The following is a 13,280-nucleotide window of genomic DNA, read 5'->3' as shown; positions in this document are numbered from 1 at the left end:
GTATTGCTGCAAAGTGGAGTTTGCTATAAGAGCTTCACTGATTGGAATTAAGTGATAATTTTATTATAAGAAAATGTATAATATACACCATCAACACTAACAAAAATGGTTTATTTCATAAAATAAATATATTTAAGAAGAAAATCAGCCTGGCATCTGCATTTTTAGTTAATTTACATAGCATTTTCACTTATAATTTCCCATTTCATGTAATTCTCAGAAGCCTTTAAAAGAAAAAGAGAAATTTTTACTTTGGAAATGTACTTTCCAAAAACAAAATCATTAGAAAAATTATTCAAAATGTGCAAAAAGAGAACAACAAATTACTGGGTGTTCTTTCAGTGAGATGCTGGGAGACTGTGTTACATATTCTATATTACAGTTCTTTAGGATCAGAAACTCTGAGATTTTCACTCAGTAGAGATTCGGATAATTTCTGTCCAGTGGAACAGACAATTCCACTGATAATAGTTTATGGTATTTTGAATATTAACCAGTTTTGTATCCAACCAAGAATGGTATCCTAACGTTACCCATAAACACTTCATTTCAAAACTTTTCTTTGGAATAATTTGAACATCTTAGGGATTCATTAATTAACATGTTGCATAAAGTCTTCAGTATATGTTGTCTTACATGTGCATGATTTTACCTTTTAGAAAATTATACGTTAAAAGTTCGTATTTACATAGGACTAGTAGTATGTCAATTTGTAATACTAAAATCTTTAGGACTCTGGTGATTTCTGGCCTTTATAAACTTTGAGAAATATATTCACTTCCAGCATTCTTGCTTTCTAAATTGTGAAATAAGATGGATGATATCATAAACATATATAGACAGCATTTTCCTCTCAAAAATGTTATGATACTGTGATTCTAAGTGCTCTATTTGAATTAGATTGCTCTCACTAAGCCATGGTGAAGCAAGTAAAAACCCAAATAATCGTTCTTAATCATGGAAAGGAAACATCTAAGATTTACATTTATGCTGCTCTTCGAATTTCTCTTATGTAATCCATGGAGCTACAGTTTACACTGAAAAAATAATAGCTATACAAAACTGACAAAAGAAACAATTGAAGTGGCTGAATCTCTCCAGCCCCATTTTTGGTAAATCATAGAATCAATGTCCCTTTTATATTGCTCTTTGTTATTCAGTGTTACCACTTGTTTGAGATTCTCAGATAGTTAAAGCATGATGGCAAAGTTATTATGTTATTATTTCTTGTATCTCTTTTCTTTTTTTCTATATTTTATTATTTTATTCTATTTTATTTTTGAGACAGAATTTCACTCTTGTTGCCCAGGCTGGAGTGCAATGGTGTGATCTTGGCCTACCTCAACCTCCGCCTCCCGGGTTCAAGTGATTCTCCTGCTTCAGCCTCCCAAGTAGCTGGGATTACAGCATGCGCCACCACGACTGGCTAATTTTGTATTCTTAGTAGAGACGGGGTTTCTCCATGTTGGTCAGGCTGGTCCTGAACTCCCGACCTCAGGTGATCTGCCTGCCTAGGCCTCCCAAGTGCTGGGATTATAGGCGTGAGCCACCACGCCTGGCAAGTTTCATTTCTTAAAGCTTTCTTTTTAAATTCAGAATATTACCAAAGGATGACGAGTTAGAGATTAGCCTAAATTCTACAGGTTAACTTTCTGTGATGTTCACCAGTTTAGCTTGGTAATCATTTTACTTAACAGTTTTTCTGATCCTGAGATTTAAGTCTGACAACATTCAAAGCCAAAAGTTCAAGTATAAATTTATAGATATATGAAGAGAGACAGAGAGAGAGACAGAAAGCACTTGCTATCCAGAGCTTGAATTACAGGTTAAGGAGAAGTCTGTTTACAGGCTACTAGGCCACTTAGCTGGTACAGTATGATTTTCCTCTCATTGACTATCCCTAAGAAACTGCATTCTTTGATATTGAAATAACTTTAAGAAAAAATAAATCTTCAGGATTTATTTTTAAATAAATGTAAAGAATTTAAATTTAAATTTAAAACTACAAAGTAGTTTTCTTTAAAATGAGTAGATTAAATATTGCACCTTTTAAGTTTTCTAACTATAAATGGATTAATATGGTAAATCGAGGATTAAATGAAGGGATATGTGGAAAGCATTTAACCAGTTAGTACAATAAATAATACAATCTATGCATTCAAAGATGGTAGTGATGGTGGTGATGGTTGCTGCTGCTGCTATTATTAAATTTTACTAGGTTGTAGTCTCTGTGTTGCTTTACTTGCATTTTCTTATTTCATTCTATAAATAACTCTGTAGGGAGGTAGTTTCACCATCCTCATTTCATGAGTGCAAAATTGAAATGAAGAGAAGTGAAAAGAGTTAAAGTAATTTACCTGAAGTCACACAGCTGGTGACTGGCAGTGCCAGAATTAATAGGCTTTTGGAATCAGATTTTATGAGTTCGAAATTTTGACCTGAATGACAGTGGTAGGCAGCCTCCAGATGTCCCTCAAAGATTCTTATTTTGTGATATTCACCCTTTGTGTAGTCACTTTGCTCACTGAATAAGACTAACCTGTGTAACCACCAGTATACCATATAAAGAACAGGATACGACTTCTGAAGCTAGTTCACACAAATGCTTTTGGTGTTGAGTCTAAAAACTTATTACCTACAAGTCACATAGACTTGCTCCTATGTTTAGTTCTCAACATTTTATACTTTTACATTCTACATTTAGGTCTATGATCTGTACTGAGTTGATTTTTGTGAAAGATGCAAGCTTAGTGGTGTCTAGGTTCATTTTTTTGGCATAGGAATTTGGAAGATTTCCCTCAGATTTTATTTTCTGGAAGTTATTGTGGATAATTATTTGGTATCATTTTTTTAACTTAAACTTTAAAGTTGAATTCAGTAGTGAAACCAACTAGGCCCAGTGATTTTTGTGGGGAAAGGTTATTATTTATTGATTCAATTTCATGAGTAGGTATAGACTTATTCATACTACTTATATCCCTTTGTGTGAGTTATAGTAACTGACTTTGAGGAATTGGTCCATTTCATCAAAATTATCAAAATTCTCACAAAGAGTTGTTCAGAATATTCTTTCATTGTTATTTTAATGCCCATGGTATCAGTAGTAATGGCCTCGATTTCATTTCTGACATTAATAACTTACATGTTGATGCTTTTTTTTGGTTTAACTTGATTAGAAGCTTATCAACTTTACTTACCTTTATGTAAAAACAGCTTTGGGATTTCTCAATTTTCTCTGATTTTCTGTTTTCAATTCCATTGATTTCTGTTATTTATATATTTTTATTATGTTTACTTTAGGCTTACCTTGCTCTTTTTTCTCCAGTTTCCAAAAAGAACATAACACTGATTTTATGTTTTTTTAAAAATGTCTTTAATGATATAAATTTCCTTTTAAGCACTACTTTTGCTGCATCCCACAAATTCTGAAAACTTGTGTTTCATGTCTGTATAGTTAAAAACATTTAAAAAATTTATTTTGGGGCTTTTTATTTAAGAAAAATCTGCGTGTTATTTAAAATGTGTTGTTTGATTTCCAAGTATCTGGGGATGTTCTAGCTATATTTTTCTGATATTTATTTCTATTTTAATTCCATTGTGATTTCATAAACTACTTTGTTTTGTTTTTATTATTTTAGTAACTTCAAGTAGTATTTATTTACATACAGTGTGATCTACCATAGTGAATGTCCATTCTCTCTTTCTTCTACTCTTGCAAGTCAGTTATCTATGTTTCTCTTTTGAAAATTTTGTAGTTTTTGGATGTGCTGTTCTGGTTCAGTTTTCATTCTTCTTTTTTTTGCTTTACATTTTCACTTGTGAAGCTTCTACTGACCTATTTTTAAACTCACTAATTCTTTCCTCAACTATGTCCAGTCCACTGATGAGCACATTAAAGACATTCTTCATTTGTTTTCTTTTTTTCTAGCATTTTCTTTGATCCTTTCTTAAAGTTTTCATCTCTTTTCTTATATTACCTGTCTGTTACTGAGTGTTGTCTACATTTCTATTGCAGCCCCTAATATGTTAATCTTAGCTATATTAAATCCCCTTTATGGTAAATCCAACATCTCTCTTATATCTAACTCTGCTTCTGATGTTTGCTTTTTCTCTCTTATTGATTGATTGATTGATTGATTGATTTATTATTATACTTTGAGTTCTAGGGTACATGTGCACAACGTGCAGGTTTGTTACATATGTATATATGTGCCATGTTGGTGTGCTGCACCTGGTAACTCATCATTTACATTAGATATATCTCCTAATGCTATCCCTCCTCCTTCCCCCGACCCCCCACCCCCCAACAGACCCCGGTGTGTGATGTTTCCCTTCCTGTGTCCAAGAGAGCTCATTGTTCAATTCCCACTTTTTTCTTGCCTTTTCTTGCATCTTAACGGTTTTTATTGAAATCGAGACTTGGTGTATTGTGTAATAGGAACTAAGGTAAATAGGTCCTTAGTGTGAGACTTCATGATAATTTGGCTCAGAGTTGGCCTGTGTTTAATGTTTGCTGTAGCTATAAGTGACAGATTCTTCTAGTGTCCTTGTTTTTGCCTCTTCTATTAGCTTTTGGCTTCCCTAAGTACTCATGCCCAAAGATAAGCTGTGTCTTGCAATTCTTTTGGCTGTAATCTACTGTTCTTACACTGGAGTGCTGTTATGATGGTAAGGTTTGGGGGAGGGGAAATTCTATAATCTTAAAATTTTATGTCAATGTTTTAGTGAGCTTGTGCCATATACACTGTGACTTTCATCAGTGTTTTTTAGCCTCTCCATCCCTGTGTAAACACAGGAAGTTTACAGGGGTCTGGAGAGGCAGAAACACATTATCCCAGGAGGAATAAGACTGGACAATTTCTTTCCTCAGTTGAGTGGGCATTTGTTTTAGAGTGTGCTCTGGGCATATTTCATTCTTGTTTTTGTTTTTTTAATTTTTTAATCTATACATGAATTCTGATAATAGCTTTATTTGTAATGGCAAAAACCTGTAAACAATCTGAATGTCTTTCAAAGGGTGAATGCTTAAGAAAACTCTGGCATACCCAAACAATGGAATACTACTCGGCCATATAAAGGAATGAGCTATGGATACATGCAGCAACCTGAATGAATCTTAAGGACAGTAGGCTGAAAACAGTCAATCTCCAAAGGTTACATATTGTATGATTCCATTTATGTAGCATCCTGGAAATGATAAAAGTATGGAGATGAAGAACAGATTAGTGGTTGCCAGGGATATAGTGTCAGTCTAAGTCTGAAGGCTTGAGAACCAGGAGATCCATTGGTATAACATCTACACTAAGTCCATGTATAGAGACAGATTTATGTTCCAGATCAAAGACAATCAAACAGAAAAAGAGTGAATTCTCCATTTCTCTACTATTATTCTATTCAGGCCTTCAATTGACTGGATGAGGCCCATTCACATTGGAGAGAGCTATCTTCTTCCTCATTCTGCCAATTAAAGGGTTAATCCCATCCAGAAACACCCTCGTAGACACCACAGACACTGAGGATGATGTTTAAAATATCTGGGTTCCTTGTGATACAGTCAAGATGACACACAAAATTAACCACCACATAGTATAAAATTAACCATCACATATGTATAAGATTATCACTGATCTTAATCAGTTCCCAATTTCTACCTACTCTTCTTTGAGCTATTGCTATCATTGATTTATTTTTATATGCTGAAAACACACAATGCCTTACTACTATTCTTGCTGTAGACAGTTAATTACCTTTATGGTAATAAAAGTAAAAAAAAAAAAGTTACCTTCATGTGTTACATTTTGAATTATCTTTATTAGTTGATAGAAAAATACATGACTCCTATAATATTCTTTCTGAGTGAATAACTTCCTTTAATGTGCTTGGCATGATTAGTCTTCCAGAAAATAATTCTCCTTTTTTCTAATATTGTATAATCTTGCCTTCAGCTTTTAGTATGTTTTTATGCTATGCTTCAAAAAGGAATTTTCTCCATATTCTCTATGTCTCAGAAATACCCCACCAAAATGTGTTATGTGACGCTTATTAGTGGTGGGGGGACACACTAATTTATTATGTTTTAATTTATTGTTGTTGTTTTCTGGTTTGTTCCTTATTAAGCCTCATTCTTACACAGAAGCTCTTTTTCTGTGTCTCAGCGAGGTGTCCTTCACATTTCACCTTGTTCTCCTCAGCTGTGGTTCTGGACTCAGCATGTATTTCTGCCTCTCCCTGGGGGTCAGAGTTAATTTTTATGTTCCCTTTTATCAAGGTGACAGTATGTATTGTTCTTCTCAATAGAGTTTAAGGCCTTTGTTTTCTAGAGACATAAGGGAGAGGGAATTGGATGCATTTCATTTATTTCCCATACTAGCCTTAGGCCTGTACTATAAGACTCAACAATCATTTTTTGAACACCTGGTGAACTCCATGGAAAAGAGCCAGCAAAGAGCATGTGAAGTTCCCCTGTAACTGTGGCCCTATGAATTCTATACTCACTTGCTAACCCATGCTTGGCCTGTGTCAAATCATTAACTGAATAGTGGAATTCTTCTTTCTGGTGTCCAACTGCAACCACCCTTGGTCAGCAAGTGCTTATATTCTAACTCCTCTTGTAGGTACAAGTGATTTTTCGATTTTTAAGTAGTTGATTGCCTTGTGACATTAGCTCTCTAATCTCTAGAAAAGTTGTCATAGAATATTGACAATAAGGCTTTTTATTGTTGACATTGCATGTGGGAGCTAGCTTCATTCCAGATTTCTAAATTCCCAAGCATAATCCAAAAATGTAATTTTTATTTTTTTAACAGTGCATGTGTGTGTGTGAGGGAGAGATAAAAGGTTTTTTTTTTTTTTTTTTTTTTTTTTTTGAGTCAGAGTCTCACTGTCACCCAGACTGACATGCAGTGTCACAATCTTAACTCACTGTAGCCTCTGTCTCCTAGGTTCAATTGATTCTCCTGCCTCAGCCTCCTGAGTATCTGGGATTACAGGTGTGTGCACCACCATGACCGGCTGAGTTTCGTATTTTTAGTAGAGACAGGGGCTCACCATTTTGGACAGGCTGGTCTCGAACTGCTGACCTCAAATGATCTGCCGGCCTCAGCCTCCCAAAGTGTTGGGATTACAGGCATTAGCTATGGCACCCGGCCCAAGGATATGTTTTCTAAATCATTGCCAATGATAACTTTGATAAAAATGGGAAATAGATACTGCCATTACAAACAAGGAACAACTGACACTTAAGGGGGCAACTGCAAAACACACACTTACACCTGACTTGATGGCTTCTGTGAACATATAAGGTGATGGTTAGCAATCTTATCCCTCAGGAAACTAAAGATGCAACAGTAATACAAGACTTGGATAACTGATATTAATAATGAAGATTATGCGTCAATTTCTTTACTTTTTGTAGTCATCTTTACTATCTGTCATGGTAACACATATTCACAAAGATGATGAAAGAACAATCTGTGTCTTCATGAGATTACAGTTAAACATAGAAGATGTTCACATAAACATTTCAAGTATAATATGGTGCCTCATAGAGTTTTTACATGAATTGAAACAAATTGAGAAAGGAAGACCTTAATCTACAGTGCCCATATGGGTCAAAGTGCCCAGGAAAATCGCACTTTACAAGTGGTGCCCCAATATCATTATTAATTACTCCCTTTCATTCTTTGCATAGCTTAATTTAGATGATATTATACTGTCACTTTACTTTATTCAACATGAGACCTTGGCTGTTCTTGAAAAATGTATAAGATTTGTGTAATTGAAGGAAAACCCATGGTATAGTTAGGAAAGGATGTAGTCATAAGAGAAGCATGGAACATCATGGTTATGCTTTATTTAATCAATGGAGTCCAAAATGATATGATGACATTAAGGAAGATCAAGTTTGTGAAATAAAGAAATGGGAGATTTTTAAGGATCTTTTATATTGGACTAGTTATGATTTTTCTACATACTACATATAAATAGTTTAAAAATGAAATTAGAGAGACACATGGCCACATTAATATTATGAATCAACTATTTTACAGGTATATAGAAGTTAGGTTTAAATTATTTTGCATTAATATATAAGGATAGAAAATGAACTCAAAACTCAAGTACAGAAACAACCATCATAGAAACCCATTAAAGTATAAAACTCACAGAAACAACAAATACACAAATGAGAAAGATAAAAAAAAAAAAACATTATCACTACAGAAATTGTAAGAGTAAACAATAAAAGATAAAGAAAAGAACAAAAGATATACAAAACAATCAGAAAATATTTAGAAAATAACAGTAAATCCTATTATCAATAACATTATTGAATGTAAATAGTCTAAATTCCCCAATTAAAATAATAGACTGACTACATGGGGTTTTTTAAACTCAACTATATGCTGCCTGTAAGAAACCTACTTTACCCATCAGGACACATATAGATTGAAAGTGAAGAGACGGCAAATATACTCTACACAAAAATAAATCAAAAGCATGCAGGAGTAGCTATAGTTATAGCAGAAAGAAAACAGACTTTATGTCAAAAACATAAAAAGAGACAAAGAAGATCATTATATTGACAAAGGGATTGATTCTTAAAGAGGATATAATAATTACAAATATACATGCATTCAACACCACAGCATCTAGACTTAAATAGCTAATATTATTAGCGCTAAAGGCAGATGTAGACCTCAGTAGGATAATAGCTGGGGACTTCAACACCCCACTTTCACCATTGGACAAATCACAGAAAATAAACAAAGAAACATCAGATTTAATCTGTGCTGTAGACAAAATAGACCTAATAGAAATTTAAAGAACACTGTGTTCAACACCTACAGAATGTACATTTTTTTCATCAGTACATAAACATCCTCCAGAATTATATTAGTCCATTCTCAGGCTACTAATAATGACATACCTGAGACTGAGTAATTTATAAAGGAAAGAGGTTTAATTGACTCACAATTCCACATAGCTGGGGAGGCCTCACAATCATGGAAGAAGGAACAAAGTCACTTCTTACATGGCAGCAGGCAAGAGAGCTTGTGCAGGGGAACTTCCATTTATAAAACCATCAGATCCCATGAGACTTATTCATTACTAAGAGAACAGTATGAAGCAAAACCACCCTTGTGATTCAATTATCTCCACCTGGCCGCACCTCGACTTGTGAGGATTATTATAATTTAAGGTGAGATTTGGATGGGGACATAGCCAAACCATATCATTCTACCCCTGGCTCCCCCCAAATCTCATATCCTCACATTTCAAAACCAATCATGTCTTCCCAACAGTCCCTCAGAGTCTTAACTCATTTTAGCATTAAGTCAAAAGTCCACAGTACCTAGTCACATCTGAGACAAAGCAAGTCCCTTCTGCCTATGAGTTTATAAAATCAAACACAAGTTAGTTACTTCCTAGATACAATGCGGGCACAGGAAGTGGGTAAATACACCCATTCCAAACGGGAGAAATTGGCCAAAACAAAGGGGCTGCAGGCTCATGCGAGCCTGACATCCAGTGGGGAAGTCAAATCTTAAAACTCCAAAACGATCTCCTTTGACTGTTGGTCTACCATTCTAGGGTCTGGAGGATGATCACCCTCTTCTCACAGCTCCATTAGGCAGTACCCCAGTGAGGACTCTGTGTGGGGGCTCTGACCCCACATTTCCTTTCTGCACTGCCCTAGCAAAAGTTCTCAATGAGGGCTCTGCTCATGCAGCAAACTTTTACCTGAACATCCAGGCATTTCCATACATCCTCTGAAATCTAGGCAGGAGTTCCCAAACCTCAGTTCTTGACTTCTGTGCACCTGCAGGCTCAACATCACATGGAAGCTGCCAAGACTTGGGTCTTTCAACCTCTGAAGCAACAGCCTGAGTCCTACGTTGGCCCTTTTAGCCATTGCTGGGACACAGGGCACCAAGTCCCAGGACTACACAAAGCAGCAAGGCCTTGGATTTATTACAGGCATGCAAAGATATTTCAATGTAACCAATTAATAAATGTGATACATCACATAACACAGAATGAAGGATAAATATCATATGATTATCTCAAGAGATTCAGAAAAATATTTGATAAAATTCAACAACCCTTCATGATAAAAACTCTCAACAAATTAGGCATAAGAAAAACATACTCCACCATAATAAAGCCTATATGACAAACTATAACTAATATGATATTGAATGGGGAAATCTGAAAACCTTTCTCTAAGCACTGGAATAAGAAAAGTATGCTCACTTTCAACACTCTTATTCAACATAGTGCTGGCAGTTCCGGCCAGAGTGTTCAAGGAAGAAAAAGAAATAAAGGACATCCAAAGTGAAAAACAGAAAGCCAAATTGTCTCTCTTTGCAGATGACATGACTTTAGATTTTTTAAAAAAAACTCTAAAGTTTCCATAAAAATATGCTTTTATTTGATAAACAAACTGAGTAAATTTGCAGGATATAAAATCAACATTTTAAAATCAGGAGCAATTCTGTACAATAATAACAAAGTGGCGGAAAAAGAAATCAAGAAAGCAATTCTATTTACTCTTGCTACAAAAACAGTCTAGGATTAAATTTAACCAATTGGGTGAATAATCTACAAGAAAAACTACACAACTGATTAAATAAAAATGGAGGAGGACACAAACAAGTGGAAAACATCCCATGCTAATACACTGGAAGAATTGTGTAGTAAAAAGTGACCATGCCACCCAAAGCAATCTGTAGATCCAACAGAATTGCTGTTAAAATAGCAATGACGTTCTCCATACAAATAGAAAAACAATCCTGAAATTTGTATGGTGCTGGTATCACACAAATCCCAAGCCCAGGCAGCAGAAATTGCAGCTTCAGAAGAGATTTCTTACTTATACTTGAGGTGCAGAGAGTCGAGAGTGAAGAGAACTTGACCTTGCAACTTGGATAACAGCTGCCCCACAGTAGAACAGGGCACCAAGCAGAGTCCTGAGGTCTCCATTCCAAGACCTAGCTCCTGGGCAACATTTCTAGACATATCCTGGTCAGAAGGGAACCCACTGCCTTGAAAGGATATACCCAGTTCTGGCAGGATGACCTGCTGACTAAAGAGTTCTTGGCCCTTGTACAAACATCAACAATACTTAGGCAGTACTCACTGCAAGTCTTGGGTGTGACCCAGTGCTGTGCTGCCTTCAAGTGTGACTCAGCATATTCCTAGCTGTGGTGGCCATGGAGGCCTTTCTGCTTGAGAAAAGAATAGAAAAGAGTAAAGGAGACTTTGTCTTGCAGTTTGGGTACCAGCTCAGTCACAGTAGGGTAGAGCACCAAATAGGCTCCTGGATCCTGAATTTTAAGCCTTGGTTCTTGGAAGGCAATTATAGACCCATCCAGGGTCCAAAGGGAGCCCATTGCCCCTATAGGAAGAAAGTCAGGCTGGTTAACAGTTACCAAAAGCTGAATGAAAAGTCCCTGGGCCTTGAGTGGACATCAGTGACAGCCAGGCAGTGGTCACTGTGGGCTATAAAACCAACACACAAAAATTAGAAATATTTCTATATATTAACAGCAAACAATCTGAAAAAAAATCAAGAAAATAATCCCACTTACAATAGCTACAAAAACAAAAAACAAAAAACAAACAAACAAAAAACCCCTGGAAATAAACATAACCAAAGAAGTGAAAGGTTTCTATAATAAAAGCTTTGAAACATTGACGCAAGAAATTGAAGAGAACACAACAAATTGAAGGATGTTCCATATTCATGAGTTGGAAGCATCAATAGTGTTAATATGTCCATACTACCCAAAGCAATCTACAGATTCATTACAATCTCTACCAAAAAGACAATGATGTTCTTTAGAGAAATAGAAAAGAAAAATCCTAAAATTAATATGGAACCACGAAAGACCCAGAATGCCCAAAGTCATTCTGAGCAAAAAGAACAAAACTGGAGGAATCACATTACCTGACTTCAAATTATACTACAGAGCTATCATAACCAAAACAGCACAGCTCTGGCATAAAAACAGACACATAGACTAATGGAATAAGTATAGAGAGTCAAGAAATAAATCCATACACCAACACTGAATTGACAAAAGTGCCAAGAACATAAATTGGGGAAAAGGGCATTCTCTTCAATAAATGATGTAGGAAAGCTGGATATCCGTATGCAGAAGAATGAACTAGATCCCTATTTCTCACCAGATACAAAAATCAAATCAAAATGGACCGGATATCTAAACCTAAGAGCTCAAACTATGAAACTGCTGAAGTAAAACATTGAGGAAACTTTCCAGGACATTGGTCTGAGCAAAGATTTCATGAGTAATATCCTACAAGCACAGGCAAACCAAAGTGAAAATGGGTAAATGGGGTCACATCAAGTTGCAAAGCTTCTGCCCAGAAAAGAAGGCAATGACAATCAACAAAGTGAAGAGACAACTCACAGAATGGGAGAAAATATTTGCAGACTACCTATGTGACAAGGGATTAACGAGCAGAATATAAAAGGAGTTCAAACAACTCTCCGGAAAAAAAAAAAAAAAAATCGAATAATCTGATGAATAAATGGGCAAAATATCTGAATAGACATTTCTCAAAAGAAGATATACACATGGCAAACAGGTTTATAAAAAGATGCTCAGTATCATTAATTATCAGATAAATTCAAATCAAAGCTACAATGAGATAGTTCACCCATGTTAAATGGCCTTTATCCAAAAGACAGGCAATAATGAATGCTGATGAAAGTAAATTAGTACAGCCACTGTGACGAACAGTATGTAGATTCCTCCAGAAACTAAAGATAGAACTACAATACGTTCCAGCAATCCCATTGTTAGGTACAGATACAAAAGAAAGGAAATCAGTATGTCAAAGGGATATATGCACTCCCGTGTTTATCGCAGCGCTATTCACAATAGCCGAAATTTGGAAGTAACCTAAGTGTCTATCAACAGACAAATGAATAAAGCAAATGTGATATCTATACAGAATGGAGTAATAATCAGCCATAAAAAAAGAATGAGATCCTGTCATTTGCAAAAACATGGATGGAACTGGAGGGCATTATGTTAAGTGAAACAAGCCATGCACAGAAAGATAAACTTCACATGTTCTCACTTATTTGTGGGATCTAAAAATAAAAACAATTAAGCTCATGGTCATAGAAAGTGGAAGATTCATTTTTCAAATGAAGAAAATAATGTTAACAAGCAAGAGATTCATACCAATACTCAATAAGAACTTGGCAAAATAGCCTATTATGATAAAAATTAAGAAATTATGTAGAT

Source organism: Theropithecus gelada, chromosome 9, assembly GCF_003255815.1.
Source record: "Theropithecus gelada isolate Dixy chromosome 9, Tgel_1.0, whole genome shotgun sequence".
NCBI classification, from domain to species: Eukaryota; Metazoa; Chordata; class Mammalia; order Primates; family Cercopithecidae; genus Theropithecus; species Theropithecus gelada.
Note: the sequence above shows the minus strand (reverse complement) of the source record.